Here is a 17209-nt window from a genome sequence, read left to right as displayed (position 1 = left end):
TAACCAAGGCTTCATAGCTCTTTCCACATTAACCAGGATTACCACAAAGACATAGCGTAAGAGAACTAACATGAAAATCAAAATATTTACCTGAGTCCCAGTTATGCCACTTATCATCTGTGGAAGATAGAGTATTTCACTTGTTTGAGCTCATGTTTTTTCTCATCTGTAAAATGGAAAGATAATACCTCACAGGGTGGTGATAAAAGTTACATAAAACAATGTATAGAAAATTGATTTGTGAGCCGCCAACACATAGTTGGCTGGGGGAAATTTAATGCCAGTCTTAGGAATCATTTAGGCTGAGGGTTTGAAAAGGCAAGATTTAGAGTTAGAAGTATGCATCCAACATTCTGTTATAACTGCATGTCTATATTGTGATGAGACTTGGGAAGAAAATCCACCAAATAATCTAAATAGCTCCATGAGCGTGACGTTATACTCTTATACTTCACAGACAGATGGTGTGTCTAAGATGGAAGAGACCTCAAGGATCATATTGTTTTCTTTTCTAGATGATGAGTCTGAGGCAAGAGAGGTGATACAACTTATCTAAGATCACAGAAACCACTGATAGCCAGGATAAGACCCATGCTTCTCAACTAACTCCTGGCTCAGGGCTCCTCTGCTGTATTACAGAACATTCCCCTGCTACTGAAAAAAAGACATCTCATTCTGGCCAAGGAGTCATCATCTTTTTTTTTTTGTTGTTTAATTTCCGTTTCATAAAGCCGGAATAATTTCTGGTCCAAAACTATTCTTTGCTGGCCTGGCTGATTTACCCAAACTGTTTTTCATTTTATCTTGCCCTGAAAACTAACATTTTTCTTTCTTTGGGGGAAAAAAAAGAAAAATGGCAAAGCAATGGAAAACTTCTACTCATAACTTCAGCATTTCTAAACCCTGAGGCAAGGGAGAGGAGAGGTAGAAGTGGCTTCACACTGGCAAGGGAATGTTAGCTGGAGCACTCTGCAGCCTTGTAGCAATGGAGAACTCGTACTGTGTGAAGTCTGAGACTCAAAGTGACAGGAAATGTATGTTTTTTGCTTTTTATGCCACTGCTCCAACCTGCCATGGCACTTGTAGAAATCCCGTTTTGATCATCTGGTCCTTACCATCTCCATTCCCATAATAACCACTTCCCAATTCCTTATTGAGGAGACTCTTGACAGAGGTCACTCCGACACCAGGTTGGGCAAGGAAAGAAAGTGAAATGAGAAAGGACTTCTCTTGACTCCCATGGTGACTAGAGAAGCTGTTAGGTGATTCAGAGTGGGGGACCTTGTGTACCATCTTCAACATTGACTCATTCAGGTACATTCTCCTTTGAGTGCTGAAGCGTGCTCTAGGGATGTATTAAATGGAGAGTGAAGATATGAACAAAGCTCTGATGATCTCCCATTCACATCCAGGGGGCAGGAACTATGCTTTCTTTATCTTAATATCCTTTGCACTTATCTCAGTACTCTGCATATAGAAGAGTGCACAGTACAGTTCTGTGTTTGTGGTGTGTGTGTTTAACTTGTTGACATGTAGTTCATGTACCATATGCATGGTACAGTTTTGCTGAACAAATAGATCGGAAGGAAACAATAACTTCCTCAGGCATCCAGCAGCCAGATTATCAAATGCTAGCAGTGGCTCTGGGCATGATGGCCCACGACTATAATCCCCGCACTTTGGGAGGCCAAGGTGGGCAGATCACTGGAGGCCAGGAGTTCGAAACAAGCCTGGCCAACATAGAGAAACCCCATCTCTACTAAAAGTACCAAAAATTAGTTGGGCGTGGTGGTGCATGCCTGTAATCCCAGCTACTCAGGAGACTGAGGCAGGAGAATGGCTTGAACTCTAGAGGCAGAGGTTACAGTGAGCTGAGATTGCACCACTGCACTCCAGCCTGGGCTATGGAGCCAGACTCTGTCAAGAAAAAAAGAAAAAAGCTAACGGTATTATTTCAAGCAAGAACATTTATTGAGTCCCCTCACCCCCAACAAATACTCATCAATTTGCTTGTTGATAATCTTAATAAAGTTTTATTTTTCTTAAAGTTCTGATAATAAACACACAGATGTTCCCAAGACAAATAATAATTATTAAACCTTTAATGAATGCATATTATGAACCCATGCTATGTTAAGCATTTTGTGTGCCTTTCTCATTTATTCATTACAACACCCCTCTGAAGGAGGCACTATTATTAACCTCATTTTATAGCTGAAGAAACTGAGGCTAAGAGAGGCCACACAATTTGTCCAAGCTCAAGAGAAAAGCAGGGGAAAAAAGCAGGATCTAGAGGAAGGTCTATAGATTCTGAAACCTTTTTGCATTTATCAAGAACTTTCCAATTCTCCTCAAGTGATCATTTACATTTCACAAAGAAAACACAAAAATCTATGCTTTCATCAAGGTAGAGGATGCTGATGCTTGAGATAGACCAAAGGAATTGTTAACAGGGAAATACTTGCAGAGCTGAGAGGAAGAGGAGAAGCTGGAACCCACTAGAATGTTGGTGCTCTTCATGGTTTTACTGTGAACCAGTCTTGCAAGCAGAGATTATACAGATGAGGACACTTGGAGATTTTTTTTCCACTGCCTTTCTCCAGAGTTTTAGAATGCCTGACATGAGTTTGACATGGCCATCTACAAAGCATTTCTCTGACTGGGATGAGAGCCAGCAAATAAATCCTTGTGTTTCCATTACAAATTGTTTTGAGAAAAGCTTCATATAATCTTTGAAGTTGAAGGTGGAAAAGGGGTTGCAATAAAAGAACTGATGGCAAATGGACCTTTCAAAAGATTATTGAAATGTGTACCTATTATATATAGGTATATACATCTATTTAACATGTGCATACTTGGCCAGAAGCTGTGGCTCACGGCCATAATCCCAGCACTGTGGGAGGCCTAGGTGGGTGGTTCCCTTGAGTCCAGGAGTTTGAGACCACCCTGAGCAACATGGCAAAACTTTGTTTTGACAAAAAGTACAAAAATTATCCAGGCATGGTGGCATACAACTGTAGTTCTAGCTGCTCAGGAGGCCAAGGTGGGATGATCGTGTGAGCCCTGGAGGCAGAGGTTGCAGTTAGCTAGCAGTGATGGCACCACTGCACTCAAGCCTGGGTGACAGAGCAAGCTCCGATCTCAAAATGCGCGCGTGCACACACACACACACGTATATTTACACATATATGCATATTTACCTTATTTATAATTTTCTATACTCCCAAGTTTATCTTTTAATACCAGAATAATTTAGATTACACCAGAGAATCCACAGGTTTCATTCACACTAGAGATAAATGGACTTGGGCAATCACATATGGAAAGACCACAATCGTTGCTCCAAATAGACAGAGGTAATTGTGCCCTGAATATTTTTCTAAAGGGAAATAAAAACAAGAAAGCTTATTTCTAAAGGGAAGTAAAAACAACAAAAGGTTTAGGTTAAGGAGCCCAGAAAAGAATAAGAATAGACATGAGCACAAAAGTCAATGGCCACAAGTTGAACAGCATTGTGGGACTTGCAGGTGAGGAGACTCAACCTACTCTGTTCTGAACCCTCTATGCATTCCTCCTCCATAACCCTCTATACATTCCCAGCAGCATGCTTCACTGGAGACCTCCTAAAAATTTCAGATTCCTAGGCAACACCCATAGCTTGGTGAACCTGAGAAAGTCAAATTGTTTCTTATTTTTGCATCATTGACTAGTCAATGCACACAGGAGCTTAGGGTGGCCACTGTATTTTCTGAAGTTAAAAAAGAATGCTGTCTTGTTATGTTGTGAAGGTGGTGGGTTTACTTGCTGGAGACCTGAACTTGCTACAACTTGCTGTGCAATGGGGGTAGATCAAGTGATGGTTTGTAACTTCTTCCCTATCTCTAAAATAGAGACACACCATGCTCACTTCAGTGACAAAGGAAAGTAAAAGGATATAAAGCAATATGAGTATTTTGGAGGGAATAAACAATACAGATAGAACACAAGTTCCACATTGTATTTAGGAAAACCAAACAGAATGGCCATGTTTTGTCTATTGGTTTCCAGAACTGTGTACCTGAGAGTGGATAATGTAAGCTTGAAATACCTCTTTGACAGAGTTGTGTTTAAATATCCACAGGATCCCATGTCAGTTCTTTGGGGTGCTTATTCAAAACACCGATTCTCCAGCCTGGGCAATAGCGTAAGACCCCTTCCCTACAAAAAAATTTTAAAAATTAGCCCGGTGTGGTAGCCTGTGCCTGTAGTCCCAGCTACTTGTAGGACTGAGGTGGGAGGATCACTCCAGCGCAGGAGGTCAGGGCAGCAGTGAGCCTGTGATGGAGCCATTGCATTCCAGCCTGGACTCTGTTTCAAACAAAACAAAAGAAAACAGATTCTCAGGCCACCATCTACACCTTCTACACTGAGACAGTGCAATCATAATATCCGAGTTATGGAGCTTGAGTGTCTTGTTTTTGATAGGCTCTCCAGGTGATTCTTATGTACAATGAAGTTAAAGAACCACTGTACATCTTCTAAGGCAGGAACGAAAATACATTCATCACTGTAACCTTTTCAGTGTATTAAATATAGTAAGTGGCCAAGTAACATCCTTTGAGGAAACAAAGGCATAAAGAGAAAAATTATTTCATCCTTGATCCTTCTCATAGCATGTTTTTATAATCAGAGGCCTTGGTGAGCTGTGTCTAGGGTGAGTAAGCGGAGCTTTAGGCTATACCTCCTGATGGGGAGGGAGCTTTAGACACAGGAAATGCCCCTTTCAAAATGATCCAGAAAGACTTTCAAGAAAAGCCTCCCGGGAGCTAATTAAGGAGCCAGAGGCAGACAGTCTGCTGAATTAGATCTTTGGTAAGCCACTGAACTCAAAGATGAAAATCTTAGACCAGGAATAGCCATGAAAACCCCTGAGGCTGAAGGGATATAGGCTGATAGCCAAAGGTCAAACAGATCATGGTCAGTAAACTGGTAGCTAGAGGGGAAAAGGAAGCCACATGTCCAGCTTCTACAAAGCATTAAGCTTCTGTGCAAAGCATGAGAGAAAAATGGGACTTGAGACACTTCTGAGTCTAACTTTAGTGAACGCTGGGTGATGGGGGCCTGGGAAAGAGGGGGCAGGATGGGCGTTAACAGACAAGAAATGCCTGAGCAGTAAAGTGCAAAACTCAGTGCTGTTGGCTTCCCAGTTTTAAAAGGACTTTGGCCATTTGTGGGTTTGGTCCCTCGGAAAAAACACCTGAGGCTTCCACAGGGCGAGGTGGAAACAGGCCTCCCTGAAGAGTTAATTGTTACAAATTGCTTCTTATGATGATTGTATAATTACATTTTCTGTTCTATCCTTATGTATTTAAGGAGCATTATAGTACAACCCCTAGTAAACTATGTTTCACGCTGATTTCCCACATACCTCCGCATGCCGTAACATTTTCCAAACAATTTATTTTCTTTGTCAGCTTTTAGTTAGGTGAAAACTTTGAAAAATCAAATGTTAAAACTTCCTAGGACAGGAGCTGTGCAAATGGCAGGGGACCTGTGACAGCCTGATCACACTTATTGCTTCATCCACTGCTTCACTTGACAATATGGGAGCTGAGCCAGAGTGAGTGATGTAACTGCTCTGAAAAAGTGGTGGAGTCCCAGTTTCCTTCTGCATGCTAATGGATCATGCTTGACCTCAGTTCTCTAAAACCCTCGAAGAGCATCAAAGGAACCCCTGAAAGGGTAGGGAGTCCCCAGAATCCCTTTAAGATGCAAACAATCAAGCTTAGTGTTGCAGAAAGCATACAGATCATAGCCAACTACTGCCAAGTAAAGCAGCAAATCCCTCTAATTAGAAGGCCAATTAAAGAATTAAAAGGGAAATGGTGAATCTCTTACTATGGATGATAAAGAGTGTCTCTCTTCTTTCTTTGATGTTAATCATCTGTGTGGTATTGTCCTGGGTTAAGTACCCTCGGGACTGTTTATGAGTAGCACTATGACAGAGTGTGAGTCAGCCAGAGCGACACAACTTGAGAGAGAGACAGGGCAATCTAAACCCGAGAGAGACGGGGCAATCTAAACTTGTTGTGTATGTGCTCTTTTTTTCTTTTCTCTGCTTATCTGTGTCTCAAATATGTTTGCTTGGTCTTTTAAACCAATGGCTTCTGTGAATCATTGTTTTCCTATAGATGGGAGAGTAGTAGATGAGAACACAGGATAGGTTTGTCAGCCTAGGACCTGCTGCTGGTGAGTAAAACAAAGAGCTAGATAATTAAACCATCATAGGTGGGCGTACTTGTTCACCTTGGTGAGGCTTCCTAATTCATATTCCTGTCTTAGAACTTAAGAAGATTCTTCCTATTGAAACTGTTTTTGCAAAAATTATAACTGAGAAAACAATGACAGTGAAAGATATCTGACCTAACTGACTCCAACTTGCTTCTAACCTCCAAGCTACCCTTGTTTACACCTGGGCATAGGCCTAACTAACTTTGGGAGGAACTTAGTTTATAGTTGAACTTTGAAACAAAGATGATAACAGCCCTTTCCCAAAACAAACCCCCTTCCTGCCTAAGGACTAGACTGCCTTTGAAGGACTAACAAATTAGGCACGAGATTAGAAATTATGGTTTAGGAATCATGCAGCCGGAGGCTGCAAAATTCTGAACCTCTCCAAATTGCCCCTGTGGATAACATCACTATTGTAAAACCTAAGGTCAGTGAGTGAGTTATTTTGCAGACTCTGTACGCAGTGGATCAACTGGCACCACCCAGATCTGTAAACTGGCTGGTATTGTTGTCCCCACCTGGGAACTGACTCAGTGCAAGAGGACAGGTTCAACTCCCTGTGATTTCATCACCGACCCAACCAATCAGCACTCCCAACTCACCAGTCCTGTCCGCCTAATTATCCTTAAAAACTCTGATCCCTGAATTCCCTGGGAGACTGATTTGAGTAATAATAAAACTCCAGTCTCCTGTATAGCCAGCTCTGTGTGAATTAAACTCTCTATTGCAATTCCCCTGCTTTGATAAATTAGCTCTGTCTAGGCAGTAGGCAAGGAGAACCCGTTGGGCCATGACACTATTGACTCTACTTGGGTTCATAAATAGAAAAATGTACTAAATTGTCTTATAAGGGATGTAAAAAGAAAATTTTCATTTGAGATATTAGAATGATACAAACCTCTTATTTGAACTACTTTTCATTACCTAATATTGACTGAGAGGCTTACTGAATACCAACCACTGTACTAGTCTGTGCGTTTTCCCTGAATTGTCTCATTTTATCCTCACAATGACCTTTTAGGATATGTTTCCTTTAGGATATTATTTTCTTCTGACAGATGAGAAAACTGAGGCTTAGAAAGGATAAGTAATTTGCCTAAGGGTACAAATCTAGTAAGTAGCAGAGTAGGAACTTGTCCTAGGCAATAAAATTCTAGTTAGTTAATGCACTATGCTACCCTTAATACCATTGCCTTTGTAATGTGTTTAACATAAAGTCCTATTTATATGTAAAGTATTCTTGTTATTATTATTACTATACATTTAGTTTTCCAAGCCATTGAGATGATACAACAGACCCATTAAAATGTAGACACATGAGAATATATAAAACAAATCAACATGTTTCCAGTAATATCTTCTTTAAGATCAGTTATTGAGGGGTAGACCTGACTGTAGCTTCTTCTTATCTTTCATATATCTTTAAAAAATAAAATAGATTCTTTTGACCTATCCCCTAAATTTTTGTTACAACCTACCAAATATGAAAGAATGTACAGTTAAGGATAAAAGAGAAAGAATTAACATAAATAAATCTATTTATAATATTATTCAATGCTTTCCTTAAATCATTTGAATGATTCTACATGAAGCCATAATGATATGATTTTCTTTGAAACAAATTGCTTATTTTCTTGATTCTTAGATGCAAATTTCTTCACGTCCTGATGTTTTTGAAACCAGTAGATGCTTATAATCAATGTGAACCATTTAATGTAGAGTTTTTTTACCTTCCTTCCACCCTCCAAGAAGCTATTATTAAAACTATGGTGCATCTTAGTATCTTAAAATAGAAGAAATGCCATAGTATTTTACATTTTTGTTAAGATTTGTAATACTAGGTCTGCCAATATAGATCACCCACTGTTTGACTATATGGACAATTAAATTTGTCCAAACTGGCACTTAGCCACAACAGAAGAAACACTAAATATCTTTTAAAATCTAATTTTATGTCTAGATTTGGGTTTGTAAATACCATTCTCTCATTTAAAACACACATACACACACACACACACACACACACACACACACACACACGACTGTTTCTAGGGTTGGGGCAGAGAAAATACAAGATGAATTTAGAATATCTTACAGTGCTACAAAGTAAAGAAGTAATTTTTTTTAAATGAAAGATGTACACCTGTTAAAAGGACGCAATGACCAACTTGAAAGGGTTCTCTCTGATCAAATCTGTGATGATTTGTGCATTGAAAAGCATAATTATGGTAATTTATTATAGCCCATTGAATAAGAACCAATGAGTTCATATTGATAATAAGGAAATATATAAATAAACAAGAGGGGAGAAAGGAAAACCCTTATAATAGCATGTTACATCATAAATGTGGAAAGAATGATGGCATTTAAAAATCACCGTTTTTCAGTCATCCATGGAAATTAGGTAAGAATCATCAATGGGTGCTATAAAAATTGCTGAAAGTTTGATTAGAAAAAGGATATTTATATAATCTCAAAATATCTCTCCACAGACTTTGTTAACATGAAGGAGAAAACAGTAACCTTACAATGAAATAGCTGACACACAGCACCTCAACCAAGCAAGCACAGTTTACATCACCAGCAATGGGACAGTCTGACATCATGTCCCTCTTCATGTCATGCACTGGGAAGGACACAGCATTTCTTACACACTGTAGCTGCTGAAAATGCATCACCTGCATGAGAACATGAAGAAATATCAAGCTCCAAACAGCTAGCCTGTACTTTTCTAACAAAGCCAATATCATAAAAGACAAAGGCTGAAAAACTATTCCAGATTAAAGGAGACTAAAAACTTATGACAACTAATTGAAATGTATTATCTTGGATTGGATTCTAAATTGGGAATGAGACAGAAAGGATTACCCTAATAGTGAAAGTTCATACAGTGACTCTTATAACAGATAATAGTACTGAATAAATATCAAATGTTCTCAGTTAAATGTTTATGTAAAAGCATGTCCTTATTCTTAAGAGATATGGAAGTATCTAGGAGTAAAAGGCTTGATTTATGCAACTTATTTTCACATACTTTGAAAGAGAAAAGGGATATGTGGCAAAATGTTAACAATCAGTATATTTGAATTAATAAAATACCAGAGCTACTTTTATTATTTTTGAAACTTTTTTGTATTTGAAATTATTTCAAAATAATGAGTTAAAATTTTTTTAAAACCTAGGTGTACTCTGTTTGAATGTAATTTCAAAATAATTTTTGAAGCATTTTTGCCAATGGGTTTTGATAGAGGCCAACCTGGAAATTTGTAGTTAAGAAGTAATAAATAAATAAATTTAATTTCTAAGTTAAAGTTCAGTCCAAGGTTTCAAAAGAAGTTCTTATGTAGAGGAAAGTTGTTAGATGGAAATTATTTGGAAAAAGGATTTTACATATATCTTTGCAGTCATGTTGTATGACTATTTTATAATATTCTTTCAGAATTATGAACAAAAAAAATCACCATTTTGAAATTTAAAGAATTTGAAGAGAAAACAGAACAATGGAAATATTAAATAGTATGGGTGCCAAGCAAAATGGAGTAAAGTTTTTTCAAAGGTCTTTGATGGCAAGCCAAACATGGAAAAGCAGAAGCTGTATATAAATTTTATCCCTCAAAAAAATTTCAGGATGAATTGTTTTACAATTATCCAGGGCTAGAATCGGAATTAAATTAAACATACATCGATAATAGTTAAGAGTTACATATTGGTGTCTTATTATATCATGTATTTATATTTCTTTAGCATATATCTGTTTGTATTCCTTCAAGTAGTTTATTATTTTTGTATACCATCTTCTCATTAGTTGACTGTTCAACTTTGCTGTCATGCTAAAGTTCAATTTTAAAGTAAAGACAAGTTGACTATAGAATATACAATAACCCAGGCCTTCAGTTACTCATGATCATAGTCCAGAGAAAGTTACCTAATTTATTTGAAAGTTGCAAAGTGATTTGCTTTGGAATCCAAGTCCACGTAAGGGGAGAAATGCTACTGATACAGTTGCTTTTCCTTATAAACGTGTTCCTCACATCAGAGATGCCAAATAGATTTGATCTGACATGTCAGTTTCAGTTCATTTATTATGGCTGCTTAAGACTCTGTATTCCAAAAGATTGTGAGGCTACTTGAGTACTGCAGAGTAAAGAGCCCTGATGGAGCATGGCAGTGTGTCACCTCTTTGCAATCCCTGCCCTCACATGTAACAGATGATTTTCAGCTACCCCTAATTGAGGGTGTTCTTATTTTGTCTAGTACATGTCTCGGGGCACATTTTTAACTAATATCTTGAAAGATTAATGCTGGTATATACAGGAAAACTTTACTTTTGGTTCTTTTCACTAACAAGGATTATGATGGGTATCTCTGGGACCTGTGGAGCAGCTGACATTTTTTAAACAATATATTAGATTATAGAGATGTGTTCCCCTTCTACCCTTTTGGTAAAACCATTTTAGTTATCCATGGCAATCAGGTAAGAATCACCAATGGGTACTATAACAATTGCTGAGAGTTCGGTAAGAAACAGGATATTTATGTAACCTCAAAATCTCTCTTTACAGACTTTGTTAACACAAGGAGAAAATGGTAACTTCACAATCACACAGCCCCTCACACAACACCACACACAGCATTTAAAGCTACAGTTTTCAAACCGAAATGGTTAGAATCATAAGAATGCCAAATACTTGACGGGATAACGAGGCTGACCTTCACACAGGCATTAGTTAGTCCTGAATTAGAGCCCCAAATTACAAAATCATCAATCTACAAGTAGTTACTGAGTCCTAACTGTGTGGAAAGTATTGTGCTAGCTGCTTTAGGGGAAGCATAATTAAATAAAATTGTTCTGCTCTCCTGGAGCTCAGCTTTACTTGGGAAGATAATATATTCACAGAAGTAGCTACAATACAGGCTACATTCTCAGGGTCATGGGAGTGGTAGAGGATGGGGACCAGTGAGCGGTGGCTCTCTCTCCTTGCTGCTTATCTCTGGACCCAGCCCCATTATTAAGAGAGAGTTGAAGGCAACAGATTATCAGCCCTGGAAGGAGCCCTCTAACATCACAAATGCAAAAGCCAGACTCAGAGAGATTGTTATTTGATGAGAAGCACATGTTATAATTCAGGTCAACTGCTTTTTCTGATGTAAATAGTGAATTTCTCCTAGTCTGGTTTCTTAAGGCAGCTGTGAGGGGTGGAAAGGGCGTGAGACAGGAATGGATTCTCATTAATTACAGCTATGATACTTAATCCTGTGCTAACTTAATTTTCTAATTGTAAAAATGAGGATAATACTATGTACTTTGCATCTTATGCCCCATGGGTTGGTTAGGAGAGTCATGTGAGACTGCGTGAAAGTACTTTGAAAATAATTAAGTGCTATAAAGACGTAGAGGATTATTAATAGCATCTGACATTTATTAAGTACTTATGATGTGCCAGGCATTGTGCTGGCAGTTTATATTCATTAGCTTAGTTAACTCTTCTGCAACCCTCCAAGGTAGATGCTGCTATCAACATTTTATTGAGGAGGAAACTCAGCTTTACATCAATTATTTGCATAAAAGTAATTGTCCCAAAGAGATTTCAGACTTGAGCAACCATATTCTACAGTCCTCACATAATCATTTTTCTCATCAATTATTATGGAAGTTGCAAAATGGCTGAATGACCATTGTCTACAGATGGACAAGAACAAACCCTGCTCATTCTCCTAATGATGACCAGATTTACACTTGGGGTCAGCATGGAGTTAAAAACCAAGCACCTTGCTGGGGGTGGAGTCGGGCAGAAGTGGATGGAGAAGGTAAGCCTTGGAAAAAAGAGCATTTCTCAGAAGACTCACTAAATCCCTTTCCTTCATGTATGCATGAACATGCACATTCCTGCCTTGGGTATTTAACCAAGCTAATTTCACACTAATATTCAAGGCTTGCTACAAAGGCACTGATTAATCCATTAGCCACCCTTGGTAACAAGCTGAGGAATTATTACTTCAACTGCTCTCTTCCTGCTCAAAGCTCAAAGGGACTGCCTCACATTCTCTTCATTGCCATGGATTCAGTGGAAGTTCCCTGGTCAATGAACCAGGCCACTTGAGGACAAAGTTTGAAGCCAAAGCTGGGGAATCTGGGGAGCCAGCAGCTGATTCTGAGAATCTTGGCTTCTGTTTATAAAGGTGAATCCAAATTCTGCTCTCACTCTCCAAAATTGTCTAGCAAAAGCCTGAGGCTGAGAGCAAAAGGTGAAATGAGATTTAGAAATAGAACCCCAGAGAATGTGTGCCTGCATATTGTGCGGAAACAGGAAGAAGAAGAGAATAGACTGAAGGGGGAGGGGCGGTATAGTTGTTGTTGGAGTGTCAGCATTTCCCAGCTAGGAGAGAGCCTGGCTGGCCTTGAGAAAGCATCTCCCACAAGGCTGCCCTGTCCTCACCCTAACACCTCCTGGAGCGCAGGGCCCCAGGGAGAACTAGCAATCATGCTAATTGCATGCTGGCTGGAGAAGCAGTAGCTAGAGAAGAAAGTCACTGTGCGATGAAGTAAATGCCTCAGTGCTGCCCAGTTTGAAGAGAAATATTTGCAGATTCTGGTTAGGCCAGAATGAATAGCAGAGCAACATCATCTATTCTTTCTTGCCACCCCCTCCCTAATCCCTTCCAGTAAAATAATGCAACAGAGGCAATGGGAGGGACTTGGGGTCTTCTGACTTCTTTTCTAAAAGCCAAGAGTCCTCCCAAATGTATACTGAAGCTCATTGCCCTTTAATTTGATTTATTATGTATTAGGCACTGTGGCAATCACTCAGTATACATCATCTTATTTAATCTTCACCACACTCCTAAGAAATAAGTGTTATTATCCCTTTTTGCAGATAAGGAAGTTAAGGGTCAGAAAGATTCAATAACTTGTAGCAGGTAATATAGATACAAAGAAATGAATTAGGGTGAGAACCCATTTTCTCTAACTCCAGAGCTCAAGCACTTATCCCTACAGCTTACTGTTGAACTGCCACACTTTGGGCATGTCAAGCAAGAATAGCAAAAGAGAAGTTTGGCTTTGGTGATCTCAGGTTGTGTGCATGTGTGTGTCTCTGTGAGTGAATGCATGCTTATTTTTATTCTATTTTCAATCTCTTGCTCCCAGTCCCCCAATTCTTTGCACTCATATACACCTTTTACCTATCCTGTTTTCTTATTCTTAATTCTCTTGTCACCAACCTGAGAAATTAATTCATGAGCATGTGTTAAGAATTTAATAATTTAACTTTCCTTAGACTATTTGCATTTTAAAAGGAAATAAAAATGTACCAGTCCTTCAAGCAGGAGTGGGTCAAGATATTTTCTGGAAGAAGACAAAATGATAATTCGGGAACCATAAATCCCAGTTCTTTTCACAGAACAGGTGAACAGAAAAACTCAAACGTTCAGAGTAATCTCAGATGCATATGCATCAGAGGAGGAAGGAGAGCCCAGGCTGATTCTGTTTGAGATTGCCCAAATAAGCATATCTGGGTCTCAAAATGGAAAATATTTCTGTTATTTGAGCAACAAAAACTTTTCTGTGTCACCAAGGCCCAGATAAGGCAGGGCTGGGCCCAGGAGAGGGTGTAAGATGAAGCATAGTCTTCCCCAGCAATGTCACCTCATGCACCCCACCAGCCCAGGATAAGCAGGCACAGCCTTTCTGTCTGCTCATGTCACCCATTCTACAGCAGACCCTGATATACAAGCTCAGGATTTCTGTAGCATTCAAAGCAGATCAACCTACACTACAAGCTTCATAGTGAACAGGAAACAGTCTTTCTACCCTTGCATTTTCAACATAGAAATGCAGGCTGCAAAGGAAGAGGGGTTGGGAAGACAGGAGGACGGGAAACTGGAGAGTATCACCATGGTAACTACCTTCGTGGCATCATTTTTTCCCTCAGACCAAGCCCATCCCCAAGAGCCCAGTCCTTTCTGGAGTGATAGCCCTGTGCAGAAGGGACCATGTACTGCACAACTCTCTCAGATATCATGCTCGAGTGGTTTTTTCCTCCCTCCTCAGTGCATAGTCTGAGTGTTGGTTCTTCTGTAGTTTTCTGTTAACCAGACTAGTCATGGTCTCTGTTTCCATTTCACTAACTGCTACCTCATTCCCATTCCCCAAATAGAATATAATAAACTCCATGAAAGCTAGGAATTTCGATTATTTTGTTAGTTGATGTATTCCCAGTGCATGGAACTGTGCCTGGTACATAGCAGGTGCTCAATAAACTTTTGTTTAATAAGGGAAAGAATAAATGTATACATTTATCAGAAAATGCATAGCTTAGCTTTAATACAGACACCCATCAGCATTTGGCCAAATATTCCTAGTGAAACAATTGAAATTCCCATTCCTTGGCCACACATTGGGTTACAGCTACAGCTTGTTGCTTACTGAGGTAAATGCATAGGGCAAGGGTTGCCCTGTCTAGAAGGTCAACTTTCCCTTCCCAGAACTTTAAATCCAGATCTGAGTTATTCTACCTTCTGAGTTTCTGGTGAGAGCCATAAAGTTAAAATGGGTTTGCTCATTCATTTATTCAATTAATATTTAGTGAGTCCTGATACACCAAACACTCTTCTGGGTGCTGGAGCCAGAATAATGACTGAAACATAAACATGGAGTTTATGCTGTTTGGAGTCATGTATGGACAAGACAGGGCTTCTGCAATAAGACTCCCTGTACTCATTTTTTTTTTCCTGGAGATATTTAGCTAGTTGTTTAACCAAAGAGGCTGCATTTGGCCTACAAACATTCCAGAAAGGGCTGAGGAGGGGAACCTCTAATCCTTTGGTATAAAGAATTGGGAAATATTTACACAAAAGAAACTGGAGAGAGGCTTAAAAAAAAAAGGAGAGAAAGGTACTTCTGAGGGGTGCTGCCTTTGAAGGTCCTGGTAAACAGGGGTTAGCCAGAGGGCAGATGGGGGGACACTCAAGGACCTGAAAACCTAATGCCACTAACACACTGATGTGAATTAGTTTCTCAAGCAGGTGACTAGGGAGCAGATTTCAGTTTAAATGCCAGCTCTACCTTTTCTTAGCTCCTGGTCTTAAACAAATGCTCAACTAGCCTCACTTGCAAAATGGAGGGATGACACTTGCTCATCCCACAGGATTTAGTGAAGCCCAAGACCCAGTGCCTACCTCATAGTGGAAGCAAGACAAATCATAGTACTGATGAACTGTTGAAAAATGAAAGGGAGCAAAGATGAAAGGGAGACGAGAAGGTCCCCATAGACAAATCTCAATTCTGGATTTTGCCAAAACCAGATCTTGTCCCTCCTCTCAGAGTCAAACATAGACATTACTTCACTCAGGTTGGGTTTCATGCTCTATTTTTGTCTTTTCCCTAAGAATGGTGATTCTTGAACTTTAGTATATATAAAAGCAAATATGGACACGTGTTAAAACACAGTTTACAGAATTCAAACCTAAGAGACTCTGATGTTGCGAATCTGAGGTAAGGCCCAGCGATCTATATTTTAAAATGGCAATTCAAGTAATTTTCATGCATGTTATTGCTAGATCCTACTTTGTAAAACTTGCAGAGGACTCCAAGACAGAGGTTATGTAAATTAATCTGAGACATAGAAGTGGCGATGCATCGTAAATAGAAGGTGTAAGCAGAGGTTAATGTACAGAGTATAGTAGTAATTATGTTTAAGAGAGGCCTGACTCAAGACTACCTCTGGAGTGAGTTGTCTGATGAACAGAGGCCCTGCTATTTTTCATCCTCTCAATAAAGCAGCTATCAGTTTGACTTTCACTATGTGACTAAAACCCTAAAGCTATCCCCAAGTATCTAGATGTTTGATAGTCAGATGGTAGCCTGGATTTTCCTCTATTCATCTCAATGATTCAGACTCATGTAGATGACCTTAATTGTCCAAGTCTTTACCACAATTCTAGGCTTAGGCAAGTTATTTCCGTAATCAAGTAACTCTTCATAAATAACCAACTTCACAAAATTAGCAAGACAGGAAACAAGCAAGAGCAGCCTGCCATAAGTAGTGCATGTTTCCATGTGGATAATTGCTGAGGCCTATCTCTTCTCAGAATGTCAATGTAACAAAAGGAATCTATGTAGGAAAGGGGAACAGAAACAAATGACAATAATGAAAAACATTTTTATAACTAGAAGGAAAACCTTTTAGTCCCAAATATAGTTAGCCACAGTAGGCCTATTTAATAGTGATGGGGATATCAATTAAATAAAAGCTTACTGGCAGTGCAATACCAATTACTCCTAAATGAAGGTACATTCTACCAAAATGCAAAGTTGTGTCTTTAGGATGCCAAAATGCCCAGTCGAGTAGTAAAAAACCAAGCCACTAGGGTTACTTTATCTACATCCTTATTTTACAGGTCTTTTGTCTTCACTACATCCTTGCGTGTATACATTTTCTGCTATTGTCCATGGGCTATCCCCCAAAGCAAAAAGAAACTTGGAATAGCATTATGTATAGCAGTGTGGTGGACTGTAACAACATTGGTGGGCCCCAAGGACCCACACCTCTTAATATTCAGCCCTTCAGTAGTTCCTGCCTACATGGAGTTGGAAACCCAACGGTTTAGAAAATGAGACATTAGCAAGCATGACTCAAGCAGAGGCCTAATATTTGCAGATTGAGCTTGTCTTTTGGAACATTTGCTTTTGAAAACCAGCTACCACATTTTAAAGAAGCTTGATTTTGACAATGAATAATGAGAAGACAAGCAGATAGGGGCCCTGAAGCACCACCTTGGACATCCAGCCAGAGCTGACTCCCAGCTGAATGCAGTCACTTAAGTGACCTAAGCTCTCTCCTACATGAAGCACAAGAATGCTCAGCTGAACCAGTCAACCCACAGAATTTTGAGAAATAATAAATCATTAATGTTTTAAGTCATTGGGTTTGGGACAATT

Source organism: Macaca fascicularis, chromosome 2 (assembly GCF_037993035.2).
Source record: "Macaca fascicularis isolate 582-1 chromosome 2, T2T-MFA8v1.1".
NCBI lineage: Eukaryota > Metazoa > Chordata > Mammalia > Primates > Cercopithecidae > Macaca > Macaca fascicularis.
The sequence above is the reverse complement of the archived record's forward strand: the minus strand, read 5'-3'. Positions refer to the sequence as shown.